Genomic DNA, 17,556 nt, shown 5'->3' on the forward strand with positions numbered 1-17,556 from the left:
AATGTGATTCTCCCTGTGTTTGGTGTTCAAACCCGCTGATCTTTCCGTATAAATTCCCGTTCTAGGGATTTGAATTAAGCATCACTTCTTCCATTTGGCCCCCCTTCATCTTACAGACGCGAATAAACGCGGTAAGCTGACTCATGTAGTTCGTAATTTCTACCAATCCCCTCTCCTTTTAAAAGTATAACCCTTGCCTTTACCAATTTTAGAACAAAAAGCAGCCACACTCCCGAATTTACCAAACTTCAGACTTCTAAAGCATCTGGAAACGTTCAAACCGGTAAGATACTTGCACGATGTCTAGCTTGGTAAAAAATGCGAGGCACTCCGAACCCCAGTAACCCATGCTGTTGTTTGTTTAGACGATAAAGACCGACCATGAAATTATTGTTTCACTCCGTTCCGGGCCCTGAAACTCTTCGTTCCACTCCTGGGGTGAGAACCGACACCTACTCCTCCGTTTTTTCATCGCTAAGCGACAGGTTGATTTTATCCTAAATAGATTTCTTTATTCCCATAATAGGCCCTGGTTCTGATCCTGGATTTGTTTCATCGCCTCCCTACGGACATTTTAAAAGGAGAGACTGTTGCACTTTATATATGAGGTGAGTAAGAACAGGCACCCCATCTCCCTCTATTAGTCGATTAGGCCATCTCCTGACCTAATGCCTTTAATCCCGAATGACACTACTTTTACGTTTTTCATCTTCAGATCCGGACACAAGTTTCTCTAATTAGCTTTGACGCTCTCCGGATCATTCGGCATCCACACTTGTTGGTAAGCTGTTGGGGGTCTGCTCGGGTCTGCCGGCTAGCTCCGTTGATGTCCTGTCCTGTAATCCTTTCATCAATTGGTAAACTTTTGTTTCTTACTCCTTTTTTTGTTTTGCTTTATTTTTTCCTGTTCAGATACCATATGAGGCCCTGAAGAGAATCCCAAAGAACTTGGTGGGATTCGAAACGCATAGGCTTTTGCCACATCTTGGTCTGCGAGAGCTGCAGGTTATAGAATGAACCTTTCCTGCCGCTCCTTGTTGTACATTACCTAGAACTAATAGTTCTAAAAGATTTCTTTGACCATTCGGTTCAATATAAAGGAATGTACTCAGCATAAATTATTATTTTTTCTAACACTATTGTAAAATTATCTTGCAGACTGTGACTCTATTTTTCTCCTTTTGTATTATATTGTATATATATTGCATTGTATGTTTTTGTTGTCTTTCTTTTTGAGTGGTTGAATGTTAACGTATGCTTGTGATATGTATGTAATAAGGAATGAATGAATGATGCACAGTTAGTTTCTTTTTAATATATTATGTGTCCTTTTTGAATATGTCTTTCTTTGTATGATGAACTGAAAATGTAAGAGTTGTTTTTTTAAAAAATTGCTAAAATAAAAGGTTATTAACTAGCGATCCCCATTCTTGAATGTCTTTTCAAGTTCTGGATGGTTATTTGTTTATTTAAATCACCCATATCAGTACTGGCACTTCACTTTTGTTCTTCAATTATTTAGGCTCAGCCTTGCTGATTATAGCCAACCCCTAGTTGTTTTTTGCTATACGATTCTGAGCATTGAAAAACTTGAGAGATTACCATTGACAATGTCAGAAAGACCTGTCATTGAATGGATAATACACGGAGTAATCAAAATTCCGATTACAACTTTCCAATTTAAAAAATGCCAAGAGTACATACCAACAGGCCAGTATGAAAGGTTGGGTAAAGGGTACATTAAGTCATCATGGAAATTACCTTATAAACATACATGTTATAGTGACAAAAACCAGAATGTATTTCTTAGTGGTAATAATTGTAAACGATCACGAAGCGGTATAATTTTGTGCCAAGGTATTAATTTACATGGGGCCTGTGAGGGGACTGCAAATAACCTTTCATGCCACCAGCACGGCACACCTGCAACACAAATAGAGCCATTCTTTAGACAACTTTCTAACGGGAGTTACGTTCTAATAACGGACCACAGCTGTTGTGGCATGGTGCCAGGGAAAGCATATCTCGTAAGCGTTAGTTCCATGGTCACTTGCTGTAAGCAAGCATTGTATCCAACCGTCCCTACTGATACCGAGGCGACCATTTGGCCTCCGTTGAATATTTCTTCTATACAGACAACAGTGCCTATTTCGTCATCAAAAGAAACGTATGATCTTCAAGTTGCAAGTACAACGGCAGAGTTACATACACTTTTATCAACTAATTGCCCAGTGCATTTCATAGAAATGCTAAGCCAAATCCTAAATATGTTAGATGCCAGTGGTATCGCACATGTATGTAAGACAATTTTTTCGGGACTGTTAACACCCTTCGAAGTAGTCCTGGGCATCTTTCCCAATTTTGTCCATTCGGTCTTTGGCGGCCTACCACTACTTTTGGGACTTGTAGCAGGAATCTCATTTTTGACCCTTCTGCTCCGATATGGCAAGCCAAAACGCAGACATGACTCCAGCAACAATGGAAGAAACGATCCTAGCAATACGCTACCGGGACCGCATAACTAAAGTCCTTGGATTAGCCCGGCTAAGAGATCTGAATATATACGACCTGGTTTCTTTCATTCAGACCTATATGGCAGAACTGCATCTTACCTGTGCTTCGATGTATGCTATGCGGATAAAGAATGCATGTTGGACACCTGTCTAACACTACAATCAGCAATACCAATGGATATCGATACTTTGCTAAGTCCTGTAACGGCTCATGCATCGTGTTGTCCCCAGCGGTTACCAATCCTGATGACGGCATTCGTTGAGACTTCTCCACTACGATTAGGTGGTGGAAGTGAAGCAAGAAATGAGAGCAACGTCACCCAGGTACGACCTTCTGTGAGCATTGCTGATCCCGACACCAATGATAGCAATCATTCTCACGACTGCCCAGTTACAGCATTTTCAACCATGGTCGAACTTTCACCTGAAGCGGTAGACTGTTTTTTTGCACATCTATCTGAAGTAATGTTCTCCTCTGAATCGATAGAATAACTTTCACACAGCGTTCCCTTGCTCTGAATTTGGCCTTCAGCTTTGAAAAACAAAAGCTACTGAAAACATTTGGAACTATTTTTTCCCCTGAAAACGAAATTTTTTTTTTTCTGAATTTCAAAATATTTACCTTTTTTTGGCACATGTACTCTGCTTACAGTAGAACTATTCATAAAGAACAGAGCTTCTATTTTTAGTAATTCTAGAGACAATATATTACCTCAGCCTCTAGCACACTTACAAGCAATTTCATTTATATGTGATGAAATAGTCTCAACCTTCTTTTCTGTAGATAAGAGACATTTTATGTGTAATTTTCGCAAATCGTTCAGCTAAAAATATATGCAATTTTTTTGAATGATTACACTGCTTAAAAATGTACAGTACCTATAATCTTCCGTGTATTTTGCAAACACCATTTCAAATGCAAAATGTATTTTGGGGTGGGTTGGAATACACATGCATCTTTATTGCTTAAGTTTTTAGTAATTGATGGACATAAAATCGTGGTGTGGGTGTAGTATTTTTATCTAGGAACCTGAATCAATATTACCATTTTATGCCCTTACACGGTTATAATCAATAAATATCCCTATAATGGCATAAGAAACAAATCCATATTTCAGTAAATCGCCCTTGCAGCCCAAGGCATGGCAAAAGCTACTTCCTTAGATTCCTAGAAAGCACAACGAGTTCTTTCAACACACCTAAACCTCCAGCAACCTGGAAAATCCCCGCTTGCTTTGTTTTGATTTGTAATAGAACTCCTGCGAGCACTGTAAGAACGGCCAGTTCTTAGTGACATCTTTATTGACGCCTTACGTCAAACTCAGCACCTTTCAGGTATAAATATACCAACGTTGCCTTAAGCAAACACACGGTGGTGGTTCTGGAGCAGAGCAGCTAATCAAAATTTTGGAAAGAAGGGGACCCCTACTTCTAATGCCTTCACTACTAGTAGGGAATAAATTGAACTATTTTTTGGAAGAACGAACAGTAGTGAACTTAATATTTAAGCCAAAAAGCCCAAGAGAACCAATGAACTAAATAGATGAATGTTGTGACATGAAACCAAATTAATAGAACCAAAGCATACTATATATAAAAATAATTTTTGTGGTTTATTTAAATATTTTCTTCATTTTTCTTCTACATATAATCAAAAACACGAAAAAGAAGGGGAAAACAGAAAACAGTACAAATGACTATGGTGATAGGTTGGGCTAGTGGAGTAAGCAAAGCGGTGGGTAGATACTTCTCTGGAATCACAATATGTATGTTATTGAATTTTTATGTGATCATATGTATTTTTATAAATGAAAATTTTCAAGAAAAATGAAGAAAATATTTAAATAAACCACAAAAATTATTTTTATATATAGTATGCTTTGGTTCTATTAATTTGGTTTCATGTCACAACATTCATCTATTTAGTTCATTGGTTCTCTTGGGCTTTTTGGCTTAAGTTCACTACTGTTCGTTCTTCCAAAAAAAAGCAGAGCAGCTAATCTACTTGCCCAGAGCCCAGCAGACGCGGAGAGCCCACGGACGCTGCCCCTCCTCTTTGACGCGCTGAGAGAGACAGTGTCTTTTCTCCTGCCGAGAAAATCCAGCTCCGGCGTTTCCAGCCTACCCTTGCGGGTGACTGGGATATTGAGTCCTGAGAGAGAGATACAAGACCTCCTACATTCTATTCCCAAGGTACAGTGCTGACTAACCCCTCAGAGAGAATTCTTGAGTCAGATTCTTGGCAAAAAACCTACTTAACTTAAACTGCTACTTACTTACTCCTTCCCACGTATTAGGCTTAGGTCAGGTACACCGGGGTAGGCGTATTTTAGAAGCACCAGTTGTGCATGTTAGCCTATGTATATATGTATATATATTTTATCCATTTTTAAGTGTCTTATGGCTAAGAAACCATATTAATGCTTTTACAGTATTATTTCATAATACTCCTTTTACTGTACGTACTTCACTTTACATTAAGTATTGCAATTGTGGCAATTCATTTCTCTTGCTTGAGAAGGAAGACTGCTCAATAAATAATACCTTTTATTGAAAACGCCTGTCTCTCTATTCTCTGCACTCTGGTGAAACTAAGAATGCACATCTGCCTGAGTGAAATAGCTGTCTATTGTTTTCACACGACTCTAGAGATTGACTCTTATTCTGAGGGAGCAAAGTTGTCATGTTTATGCGGTTGTCGGAAGCTGAATCCCTTCTTGTCTGAGCCAGGGAAGCTGATCCCTTCCTATTCAGTCAAGAAAGTTTCCAGTGACCTCTGAGCTAGCTGGCGCAAACCTAAATTAAGTCTAACATAGTCAGTAGAGACCTAGATGACCTCAGTCCTACGTCTACACTGCTGTTTATGATATTCCAATGCGCAGGGCCTATAGGGAAAATAGGAACTACACTATAATGCGTCCATCTGACCACCCGACAAGTACTTAGCACCACGTACCGTTCACCAGTACTGTCGATATCCACAGCATGACAGATATTTCACAATGGATATCACCACCCAGCACTGGAGAATATAGGCTTAAGTATAGCCTACACGGGAAACATATATCTAATATCAGTATTCCATACTGTATTTTCCTTTACAGGTATTTTTTGAGAGGCCAACAAAACGGGCGGTCCACTCGGCATGACACACATTCCTTAGCGTGAATGTAAATATGCAATACATGTGATAATTTTTTATCACTCACCACTTTATTCTCACTTATTCACACTGTTTTTGAGAGGTCCTGAAGAAAGCCCGATATTTTTCCCAGAGGCTGAAACATGTCGACTATCTGATGATACATACAGCTACACATAGTGCCTGTAAGAAATCATCCACTCTCTATTAATTTTAACCATACCCCAGAACTCCGAGAATAAATCATTTGGCAGTGTTCTGGAGGTATTTTTAATGATAAATACACACACTTAGTCACCCATCACATCCCCTCAAAAAAAACCTGCTCCACTGTAATTCAGGTGTTAAAACGCAGCCAGGTGGCATTCAGCCGCCTGGCTGGAGCCCGATGAAGAAGCATGACACTAACCAGGTTGGTGTGTGAGGGTTTTATTAATAAACCTTAGAGGTGCTATTTTTTACATTGTCAGACAATATTTTTGTTCCTGACCGTATTCTTTTGTTTTTCAATAAATTAACTGGACACAGACGGTTGCCTTGTAGTCCTACCTCTCCAAGTTGTTTTTTTTAAAAAAAAATAAACCTTTTGTCAGGACTGAACCTTACTTTTTAATACTTATAAGTCATGCCTAAGGTAGACTTTAAAAGCTGCTATGGCAGGGTGCATGCTATTTAAACAGTAGGACATGTTGTTTAAGTTTTATATTTCCTGGCAGATAAGACAAGACAAAGGTCGTTTTTCACTGTTGTAAGGCCTACTTCTTCTATAGACTAAGACTGGATTTGCTTGAATACATTCAATAAGTGCTAACTTTAGATTGGGAGCAGATAGAAAAAGACTTCTTGGTTTCCTTTGAATCACAACTTTAAATCCTCCTTAATGGTAATGTCAGATCAATCCTGGGCATGTGGAAGTCTCAGAAAAAGAAAATCACTGCTTCACTGCTATTTGAGGATGGAATACTGGAATTTCTCACATGATCCCAGGTCCTCCAGCATGACTCCAAGGACTAGCCTCCTGTATCAGCTACAGCGACATAACAAGCGTCCAGAGGCCTCTGTTCAACTGGCCAGCTAACCAGCACCAACAGGATCTGCCTGGATCTGCCTGAGCCCTGAAGCTGGCCTCTGCTGGAGTGAGTCCTAATCCCCAAGTGGTGCTCCCAGGCCCTAGATCCTTGCTGGCATCAGTGAGAGGACCTGTTGAACAAAAGGTGAAAATCCTGATGCTTGGCTTCTTTATAATTGTAAATGGGCCAGTTCCCACCAAAACTCCTGCCTGTGACGACTGCCAATGCAAAGGTCTATTGAAACCTGCCCTCCAAATTGACAGTGACCAGCAGTGACAACTGCAATGTGAGAACCGCACTTCGCACTACAGCAACAACATTCTGCGGTGATTTCCAATGTCACGCTCCAGCCACGGTTCTCTGGGACGTACAATCTACTCTTTGCGTTGCAGTGATGACTGATCACGACACTTGACCTGCTCCTTGTGGCCCCTTTCAACACAACCTCTTTGCCCCATACTTGAGTAGGTAACTCTTCAGTAGGACTAACCTGGTCCTTGTATTCTATCTGCGCCCCATTGTGTTTGGCCTGAACTTGTGGCTTTCCCCTGGTCTGGTGTGACCGGAAAACCATGAGTGGTGCTTTGTGCTTTTTGGAACTATGCTGACAAAAAACTTTAAATAAACATACCTCCTGGTCTACTGATTATGTTTTGTTTGTTTTGGTGTCATTGCATTTATTACAATATGCTCTATTTTTCTAAATGTTTTGGGATTTTTCTTGGGTTGTGGTTTCACTTTAATACTGTTTGAGTGCTGATTAAATGATTTACACTGTGCCTCTAAACTAATCCTGACTGCTTTTGTGTCAACCTACCAGAAAGTTAAGCACAGTCTATTTTACTGACTGTTGTGATTCACCCTAACAAGGGCTGTGGTTGTTGCCTGCGTAGGGCTGCCACTCCTCCTCAACAAAGAACCCAATTTCTTACAAGGCCCATGAAAACTAGCCTTTGAAAACGTCTTGGATTATACTGCCTGTTCAATTAATGCCTTGTAGGAAGACGTGTATTGTGGATCCACTGCATCTAATCTTCCTGTTGGCAACTCAGCACACTATTCACAATCTACACCTAAAGCAAAGTTCACAACTTTAGCCTTCCACCCGGAGTTGAGACAGAAGATTGAAAAGTTCTCCTAATTTAAGGCACTTTAAACCACACAAGAATGGAATCTTGCACAGTATGTAAATGGATACGACGGTCTTTCCAACCACACAATAAAAGTAGGCTGTAGTAATTTCACAAGTTGTTAATAATATATGTGCCATCATCATCACAGGCCTTTGTCCCAGTTCCGATGTAAAAAGCAAAAATAACTAATTCTTTTGAAAGTCTTCTTCGGTCCCAACTTTGCCTTCCAGGTACTCTCAACAGTTGAGTCTTATTTAATGAAACACTGTTTATAACTCTCTACTTAGCAGCCGATCTCACTGACCCAGGGCCAACATTAAAATCATCTTCTGAGATAGAATTAGGACTAGATTATTGTCCAGAGATTCATGGTTACTCATTTGTAAAATTCTCGATGGTGGGCCAGGAGCACTTTGTTGGGTGTAAAAGATTAGGTTCGGATACTTTTGTTATTGCATGGGTGGAGCTTGACTGCTCTTTGATGCTACTTTCTTGACTTCTGTTCCCTCGAAGGAATAAGATAATTCATATATAAAAAAGAAAAAACAGCAATCTAGCAGAGGCCTGTGGTTTCTAGAGTCTGATAAATCGGGATTTTGACCTGAATGTGGGAAAGAATGATCTTTTGTTCTTGTCTTGAAGAGCCTGAGAAATCTGGTGGATAGAGCCGTGTTGATTTCCTGCTACTGATCGATCTTTGTTCAGCCTTTAGCAGTGTCTCTTATGAAATACTGTTAACTAGATTTGGAGTTTTAGGATTTACCACACTGATCTAATTTAGATCCAGGCTTATATTTGTCTGAGAATTTGGTTGGGTCATATTCCCCCTCTCATCTCAGTCCCAGTCCATCTGCTCTGTGCCACTTATTGCATGGCTCAGTCTTGCCTTCATATGTTTTTCCTTTAGAGAATTAATTCACTCATTTGTTATTCAAATTTGTGAATTACGTGGCTAAAAGATAAATCAATCTTTAGTTGGAGGTATATCTCTTCATTCTCCTGCTATATTTCAATGCTTTCTGATAGGCTGTTAGCCTTTTCTGCTCCACTTGTAACTAGTCCTCTCCGTTTTTACTTACGTCTTTTTAACATATTCTTAGTTAAGAGGACATGATCATGTTGAGGTGATTTAAATTGTAGTATGCGATTAACCCCATTCATTTACCTGAACGTTTAAACTATAGTTTTTTCAGCCCTCAGAGAAAGACCTTCCAATACACTCAAGACACGTGTCCTGGTACTATATTGCCTTGCACCAAACGTGTGATTGTGAGTGTGCAGTGTTTTATGAGTGTTATATTGAACATGATTGCTTCCACCGTGCTTTCTTATGGGTCTATGCCTTTATATAACTATGCTATTTGTTGTAACTGTATGGTTATGTAACTAACTTATCTGCAGCCTTGAAAAAAAGCCCAAGGTGGGATTAGCCAGAGAGGAGGGATATGGGGATGAAGTCAACATGTGTGTGTGTCCTCCTGAATAACAAAACTTTTAAAATTCTTTGAACAAGCTCAAAACTGAAATATACAGCTATGCTCCTGAATTATGCAGCTCTGCAAAAACGAGTGAACAAGACCTTAAATGAAGAAGAAAAAAAATTGGAAACTTGCTTGATAGCTGCAAGCAGTATTTCCATTGTAAACTGTAGAAGCTACAATCTGAACTGCGGATCCACCGATGTTTCCTCGTCCACACCCTCCTCTTTTTCTAAATAGCCTTTAAATTTTACATGTATGCCTCTACCCACCTCTTGTAGCACAGAGTGAAATTGAGTGGTGGGCCAACACCGCACACTAAAACCAAGAGATCCTACTGTAGGTTTTTTATATTGTCTCCAGCTTCTCATCATTGGTGTATTCGAATGGGAGAGGGGGACCGGGTGTAACCTGTAAGGACCCAGAGTCACAGTTAGCATTCTAATGCTCAGGATGTAATTACACTGAACTCCCACCCACCACTGATGTCACTGGTCAGGTGACACAGCTATAATAAAACTGGCCGTGCGTACGTGCTCCAGGCCAGTTGCACCCAGTAACCATCGTGTCCTGTGTGTCCTCATTTGACCATGCAGGCCTAGCGCCCCTACGACTTTACAATGGAGACAAGGGTGGAAGCTGTGCCCATGCGTGCCACAGCTCAAAGAAAACTTGATGGAAAAGGGGAAGAGAGCTGCCAGGAGCGAAGGCACACCCCCTAGGAAAGAAGCCGTCCGCCGGGAGGCCCGCGGGGCGTGTGTCGAGCCCCTGGCCGGAAGGAGAATGAGAAGGTGACCGGGAGCCCACCCTGCACCTCTCGGGCCTGCCGTGACCCACCCTGCCATGGCGGTGCTCTGATGGAAAGAGCGAACCTACCGGAGCCCACCCGTGTCGGCCGCAGGACAGAGACCCCGCCGTGAAAAGAGCGGACCGACCGGAGCCCACCCGCGTCGGCCGCGATTGAGCCCCACCAATGGCGTAGCCCTCGCGGAGCCCACCCGCATGGTGAGAGTGGCCCGTTGGCTGATGGTGAGCCCATACCTGTGACCGATAAAGAAAACGGAGCCCACCCGCAACGGTCACAACCGCGATAATGGCAGCCGCCAGCTAGCACCGCCGAGAACACATGCAAAGCGGAGCCCACCGACTATAAACATTAACTGTGCCCGAACTGAGTAAGCGGCGCTGGCTACTGCCCCCCTTAATGAAGCAAGACCAGCGGAGCCCACCCGCGGCCTGCCTGCAGCGACCTCTGCCCCGCCGCGCAGCGTGACTGAACCTGCAGCGACGGTGGGGTGAATGAGCCCGTAGTGTGAGGAGAGCTGCTGGGCCCCTAGTAAAGAAAGCGGAGCCCACCCGCAACAAACCAACACCTCCCCACCCCGCGCAGCGTGTGATGTATGAGGCTGCAGCGTGGAGAAAACGAGGAACCAGCGACCGGCCTGCAGCCGGAAAAGCAGCGCTAGCACCCCCGGCCCAGCCCAGGTAAAGGAAACTCACCGCACTACAGGGAAGCCATCAAGCGGCGACTGCCTGCCTCGCCTCATCACTGAGCGTAAGAGAGGCGGCTGCCCCGTGTGTGTGGCTGAATGCAGAGCAGCCCGGACAATAGCGCTGACACCTCTCCCCACCGCGCAGCAAGTGAGGAATGAAGCTGCGGCGGCGGGGCAGGAAAGAACAAAGGCAGCATCCAGATCAAGGACACTCCAAATGAACCCTCCCCACCGATTGCCAATGCTGCGCATTATTGGGAAAGCGTGAAGCAGAAAAGGGGGCTGGAGACGGCACCTGCCTCGGGCTGCCCTCCGTCTCCTCTAACTCCAAGGACCCCCATGCGGCAGTGAACAAGAAACACCCAGCTAAAGAGCCCTGGGTGCAAGCGCAAGTGCACCCGTGCCTGCCAGGGAGAAACAATTGCACCTTACCTGGCTAGTTTGTGTCCTGTGGCCTGACCAAGCCTGCTTTTGATTCCAGGACCTGGTCCTCAACACCCGGCCGGGACCTGTGAGACAAGCATCAGGTGGAAAGCTGCCTGGTCTGCAGAGCCATCTAGTGGCCAAACAGCAGCACGGCACCCCCCTTAAATGAAAGACGGTAACAGAGAGAGAGAGTACCCAATAATGGCTGCACAAAAACTGCATGGGTTAACAGGCAACAGTGTGCCCTGAAGAGAGCTGCAGCAACAGGGACACATGCTCGCGCCTGCCTGACACTAGCACCACAATACTGGGTATCTGAATCAGCCAAGCACTCACCCAGATGGCGGACTACAGCAGCAGTAAACAGTAGGTGCAAGAGTGTGTGAAAAACGCAGCCACGCCGGAATGCCACCACACCATCAAACAGCCTGAGAAGGTAAAAGGCGACAGCGCAAGAACACTCAAGAATCAAAAAGAACACCCCAGGAACAGGAGTGCAAGAACTCCTCAGAAGACACTCAAAGCATGCAGAAAATGCGCCCAGAGAAATTGACAAGGATCGCAACCAACAAGGAACAGAAGAAACCAGACCAGAAGAACGTCAACGGAGTGGTGACGCAACCCTCCAGAAGCACACATTCCAGAAGCAGTTAAACCACGCCAGAAGAGAGTACATCGATGCCTGGTGGCCACAGGAGCACCACCACACGAACCGACGATGGTTCTGACACCCGGCAAAGGAAGTGCGAAGGCGCATGGCACAAATGCGCAGCAGTGCACACAGCACTAGCCCAAAGCAACAAGTAACAAGGGAACACCCGAAGAGCGCACCCAGATGCACACCAAAGCAATCGAACCGCAATGAAAAGAGAATGGTTGCGCAGACAACCCGCAGCATAGAAGACTCAGCACAAGAGCAACCTGACCACTCAGCTTGGTCACAAAGAATGAAGCCGACTAGCCAGATGGTTGCGCCAAGAAGCCGCCCCACCAGATGGTCACACCAAGAAGCCTACCTGCCGGACATCGGCAGAAGGGACCAGCACGAGGTCCAAGAAGTTTAGCCAAGGCGTGGTCCGCGGACATGGATCAAAGAACTTCAACTTCACAATTAATGGAGGCGACTGAAAGAGGAAGTGAAGGTTGTGACGCTAACCCTGGGAGTTGAGTGACAAGAAGACAGTGTCCTAGGACTAGGACAAGACCAGGAAGACACGTGCAGAGTGCGCGCACTTCACGGGGAAGCCTGGTCATAAGAGATGAAGAAAAGCGGGCCAGGTTACGTCGCGAGAAAACAACCGCCACTAAGAAAAGAAGGAAGGAGAAATCAGATTGGCACACTGGCACTGCAAGAAGAAGCGGAAAGAAGGAGGGTGACAGGCACTGGAACACCTGAGTGCATTGGAGGACAAGACCTGGCAAGAGCACCGGCAGCGCAGACCAAAGATATCTACCTACGAGCCGTTCATCCACTTGATGTTCGCAGAAGAGAGCAAGCTAGACTGTTGGCGGCATCTGCCTTTGGGGTTGAGTGGAAGATTGGATGGCGAGACTGCTCAGGCCTCCGGAAGCTGAGGAACTGACCACCTCACACCAGCCCGTGGCAACCCAATAATCAGAGGCCTCAAGGGACTCTGGTGGCAGCAAGTCCCGCATGGAAGACAGATCCACAGCGGCGCGTCTGCAGGACCCACGGGGATGAAAGCCTCACGAGCAAGGAAAAGAGTCGACAACTCAACCTTCAGGTGGAACTAGGACACAACGGTGAGGCTCGTGGAGCGCCCTGCTCACTGCCCAAAGGCTATGGTAGAACAACACAACCAAAAACACCAGTCTAGTGGAAGGCTGGCAAAGAGGTCCTCCGGGACATCTGGTGAGAGAAGAACACCGGCGAGAGGGGCATCCTAGTGAGAAGGATGTTTGCACCCACACTCTTCACCTGCCAAGAGACACATTGAAGTCTGCCCGGAAACATCACGAAGCCAGAATGAAGAAAAGAAACCAGAAGACAAACAACACCCATATCATCCATCTCTCTCTCCAAAAACTCATCGTCATCAATTGAGCGAAGCAAAGGCAGGGCTGAGAACAACGGGCAGATAGCACAGACAAAGAATGAACCCGCCGAACAACTGCGAACTGTGCCACAGAGAACTGTTGGTCCTGGATGCAGGAACTATACTGCCTGCGGCCTTCAAGCACCAAAGAGACTTGTTTGAAATCATTAGTCCAATGTTATATTTTTGGTGTTTTTATTTTCCCCACAGGGTTTTGGACATTTCCCGTTTGGTTTGATTTAACCAATTTTGGGAGGGATGTAAGGAACCAGAGTCACAGTTGGCATTCTAGTGCTCAGGATGTAATTACACCGAACACCCACCCACCACTGATGTCACTGGTCAGGTGACACATCTATAATAAAAGTAGCTGAGCGCACGTGCTCGAGGCCAGTTGCACCCAGTAACCATTGTGTCCTGTGTGTCCTCATTTGACCATGCGGGCCTAGCGCACCCACGACTTTACATAACCCACAATTTTGACACATAGTCTATCCCTTCCTTGACCCATGTGTGGCGTATCTAGGATGTTGTTGTTGGTTGTTCATAACATTAAGCCCCTCTAATGTGTTTACTCAAGTCTTGTGGGGAGGAAATTGTTCAAACTATACACATATTTATGTGCTTATTTGTTCATGTTCCCTCATTATAAACTCTATGTTGAAGTCATTAAAAGTGCCTTCTCTATACCTCTAACCTTTATTATGGTGTACTTTAACTTTAACACATATTTAAAAAAAACAGAATGATACACGTTTTGCACTGCCTACTCCCCAGATGCCTTCCAGAATGAGAAACTGTTTGGTGTCAGCACCTGTCCCTTTCACAGAAAGGACATGTTTTAAAAAAATAAAAATCTGTTTGGGAAGGCAAATGCAGGTGTGGAGGTGTGCTCTTGATTGCAGGTCTCCATCCCCGAAATCACATATTACCCAGGGTTGTAAATTGAGCATCTACCTAATTAACATTCATTAATCAGATTATTGTGTGATTCTCCTCAAATAGACACATGGGCAAAGTGACCTATAGTACGTAGGTTGCATGATAACGAATCGCTGTGAGACACCATACAAGTTGACACATTGCCTCCTATTCTGGATTTAGGCTAGAGTATTATGTTGATTATTATAACATTCTGGTTTATGTCTAGATTAAGCTAGTCAAGGGGTCAATAAATGTAAGGAGAGACATAAAAATGTGCATATTCAATTACTTCTACTTTAAACTGTTTCTTTGAAAAGCCAGACCCTTCAAATCGAATCACTTCTAGGTACTTCTTGGGTGGGGTGAGTAGGTTCATCAAGTATTTTTGAAACATTAGAGTTTATTTTTTTTTTGTCGGTCAGATTTGCTAATTTTGTTAATGGATAGTCATAGGAATCAAAACCTGGCTCGGTTCCTAGGACATCAACGCATTTTCCTCTCATGGGGAAGTTTGTTCGAGGATCTGACGTTTTTTAACAGATAAGTGCAGAGAGTGTCTTGGGATGCACTGTTCTTTATTTTAAGACATTCCGCTGGACACATTTACTAGCGAGGTTAAGGGTCTGTATAGTGACTTTTCCAGTACAAGCATTTATTTTAGGTCTGGTTAATTAAAAATTCCATATTAACATTTCATTTCTTCTAAAGTATGTGAATGTTTGAGCAGACCTTGTCTTATTTAGGTCCGGCTGCTGATAACTTCAGCTTTTAACAAACCTCATCTCATGGATACTCCAGATAGAAAACCAAAAAGAAATGCGGTCAAAGAGCGGGTTTGTGATCAGTCCCCATTCAGCCAGTACTTTTACTGCTTTTTAGGTCTTGCGTGGTGTTGCAGTGCGTTTTCCTCTAAATAATTGCGTTTCTAGCAACCGTCAATCTCGATCTGGTCCCCACGTAACTCGGGTCCGGCCCAGGATTTCATTTGAACCTGGGCTTTTAACATATTCTCCACGCCTCCACTCTCTAAGGCGGTGCCTCGTTAAACACGATGTAGGTAAAAAAGGCAAAAAACCTCGCCCTGGCTTGCAAAACGCATGCGCCAAGGTGTAGTGCCGATCAGAACGCCACTGGTCCGACCGTTCGTGCAAGCCGCAAGTAAGTGTATCGCTCCCCCCCTTCCCCCTCCTTTGGCAATTCTGTAAATCTGTGTCGATATTTATAATGACACTGATTGTTTCTTTTTCAGTTAGTGTGCTCTATGGCTGTCACATAGAAGCTGATTGTTTTGATGATAAATCCCAAATTCTGATTCGAATTCCACATCATTGGCGGTAAGCCCCAGCTTTTGAAATGTAAATGTGATTCTCCCTGTGTTTGGTGTTCAAACCCGCTGATCTTTCCGTATAAATTCCCGTTCTAGGGATTTGAATTAAGCATCACTTCTTCCATTTGGCCCCCCTTCATCTTACAGACGCGAATAAACGCGGTAAGCTGACTAAATGGCCATCACTCATGTAGTTCGTAATTTCTACCAATCCCCTCTCCTTTTAAAAGTATAACCCTTGCCTTTACCAATTTTAGAACAAAAAGCAGCCACACTCCCGAATTCACCAAACTTCAGACTTCTAAAGCATCTGGAAACGTTCAAACCGGTAAGATACTTGCACGATGTCTAGCTTGGCAAAAAATGCGAGGCACTCCGAACCCCAGTAACCCATGCTGTTGTTTGTTTAGACGATAAAGACCGACCATGAAATTATTGTTTCACTCCGTTCCGGGCCCTGAAACTCTTCGTTCCACTCCTGGGGTGAGAACCGACACCTACTCCTCCGTTTTTTCATCGCTAAGCGACAGGTTGATTTTATCCTAAATAGATTTCTTTATTCCCATAATAGGCCCTGGTTCTGATCCTGGATTTGTTTCATCGCCTCCCTACGGACATTTTAAAAGGAGAGACTGTTGCACTTTATATATGAGGTGAGTAAGAACAGGCACCCCATCTCCCTCTATTAGTCGATTAGGCCATCTCCTGACCTAATGCCTTTAATCCCGAATGACACTACTTTTACGTTTTTCATCTTCAGATCCGGACACAAGTTTCTCTAATTAGCTTTGACGCTCTCCGGATCATTCGGCATCCACACTTGTTGGTAAGCTGTTGGGGGTCTGCTCGGGTCTGCCGGCTAGCTCCGTTGATGTCCTGTCCTGTAATCCTTTCATCAATTGGTAAACTTTTGTTTCTTACTCCTTTTTTTGTTTTGCTTTATTTTTTCCTGTTCAGATACCATATGAGGCCCTGAAGAGAATCTCAAAGAACTTGGTGGGATTCGAAACGCATAGGCTTTTGCCACATCTTGGTCTGCGAGAGCTGCAGGTTATAGAATGAACCTTTCCTGCCGCTCCTTGTTGTACATTACCTAGAACTAATAGTTCTAAAAGATTTATTTGACCATTCGGTTCAATATAAAGGAATGTACTCAGCATAAATTATTATTTTTTCTAACACTATTGTAAAATTATCTTGCAGACTGTGACTCTATTTTTCTCCTTTTGTATTATATTGTATATATATTGCATTGTATGTTTTTGTTGTCTTTCTTTTTGAGTGGTTGAATGTTAACGTATGCTTGTGATATGTATGTAATAAGGAATGAATGAATGATGCACAGTTAGTTTCTTTTTAATATATTATGTGTCCTTTTTGAATATGTCTTTCTTTGTATGATGAACTGAAAATTTAAGAGTTGTTTTTTTTAAAAATTGCTAAAATAAAAGGTTATTAACTAGCGATCCCCATTCTTGAATGTCTTTTCAAGTTCTGGATGGTTATTTGTTTATTTAAATCACCCATATCAGTACTGGCACTTCACTTTTGTTCTTCAATTATTTAGGCTCAGCCTTGCTGATTATAGCCAACCCCTAGTTGTTTTTTGCTATACGATTCTGAGCATTGAAAAACTTGAGAGATTACCATTGACAATGTCAGAAAGACCTGTCATTGAATGGATAATACACGGAGTAATCAAAATTCCGATTACAACTTTCCAATTTAAAAAATGCCAAGAGTATATACCAACAGGCCAGTATGAAAGGTTGGGTAAAGGGTACATTAAGTCATCATGGAAATTACCTTATAAACATACATGTTATAGTGACAAAAACCAGAATGTATTTCTTAGTGGTAATAATTGTAAACGATCACGAAGCGGTATAATTCTGTGCCAAGGTATTAATTTACATGGGGCCTGTGAGGGGACTGCAAATAACCTTTCATGCCACCAGCACGGCACACCTGCAACACAAATAGAGCCATTCTT

The sequence above is a fragment of the Lissotriton vulgaris genome, chromosome 7, assembly GCF_964263255.1.
Source record: "Lissotriton vulgaris chromosome 7, aLisVul1.2, whole genome shotgun sequence".
Classification (NCBI taxonomy): Eukaryota; Metazoa; Chordata; class Amphibia; order Caudata; family Salamandridae; genus Lissotriton; species Lissotriton vulgaris.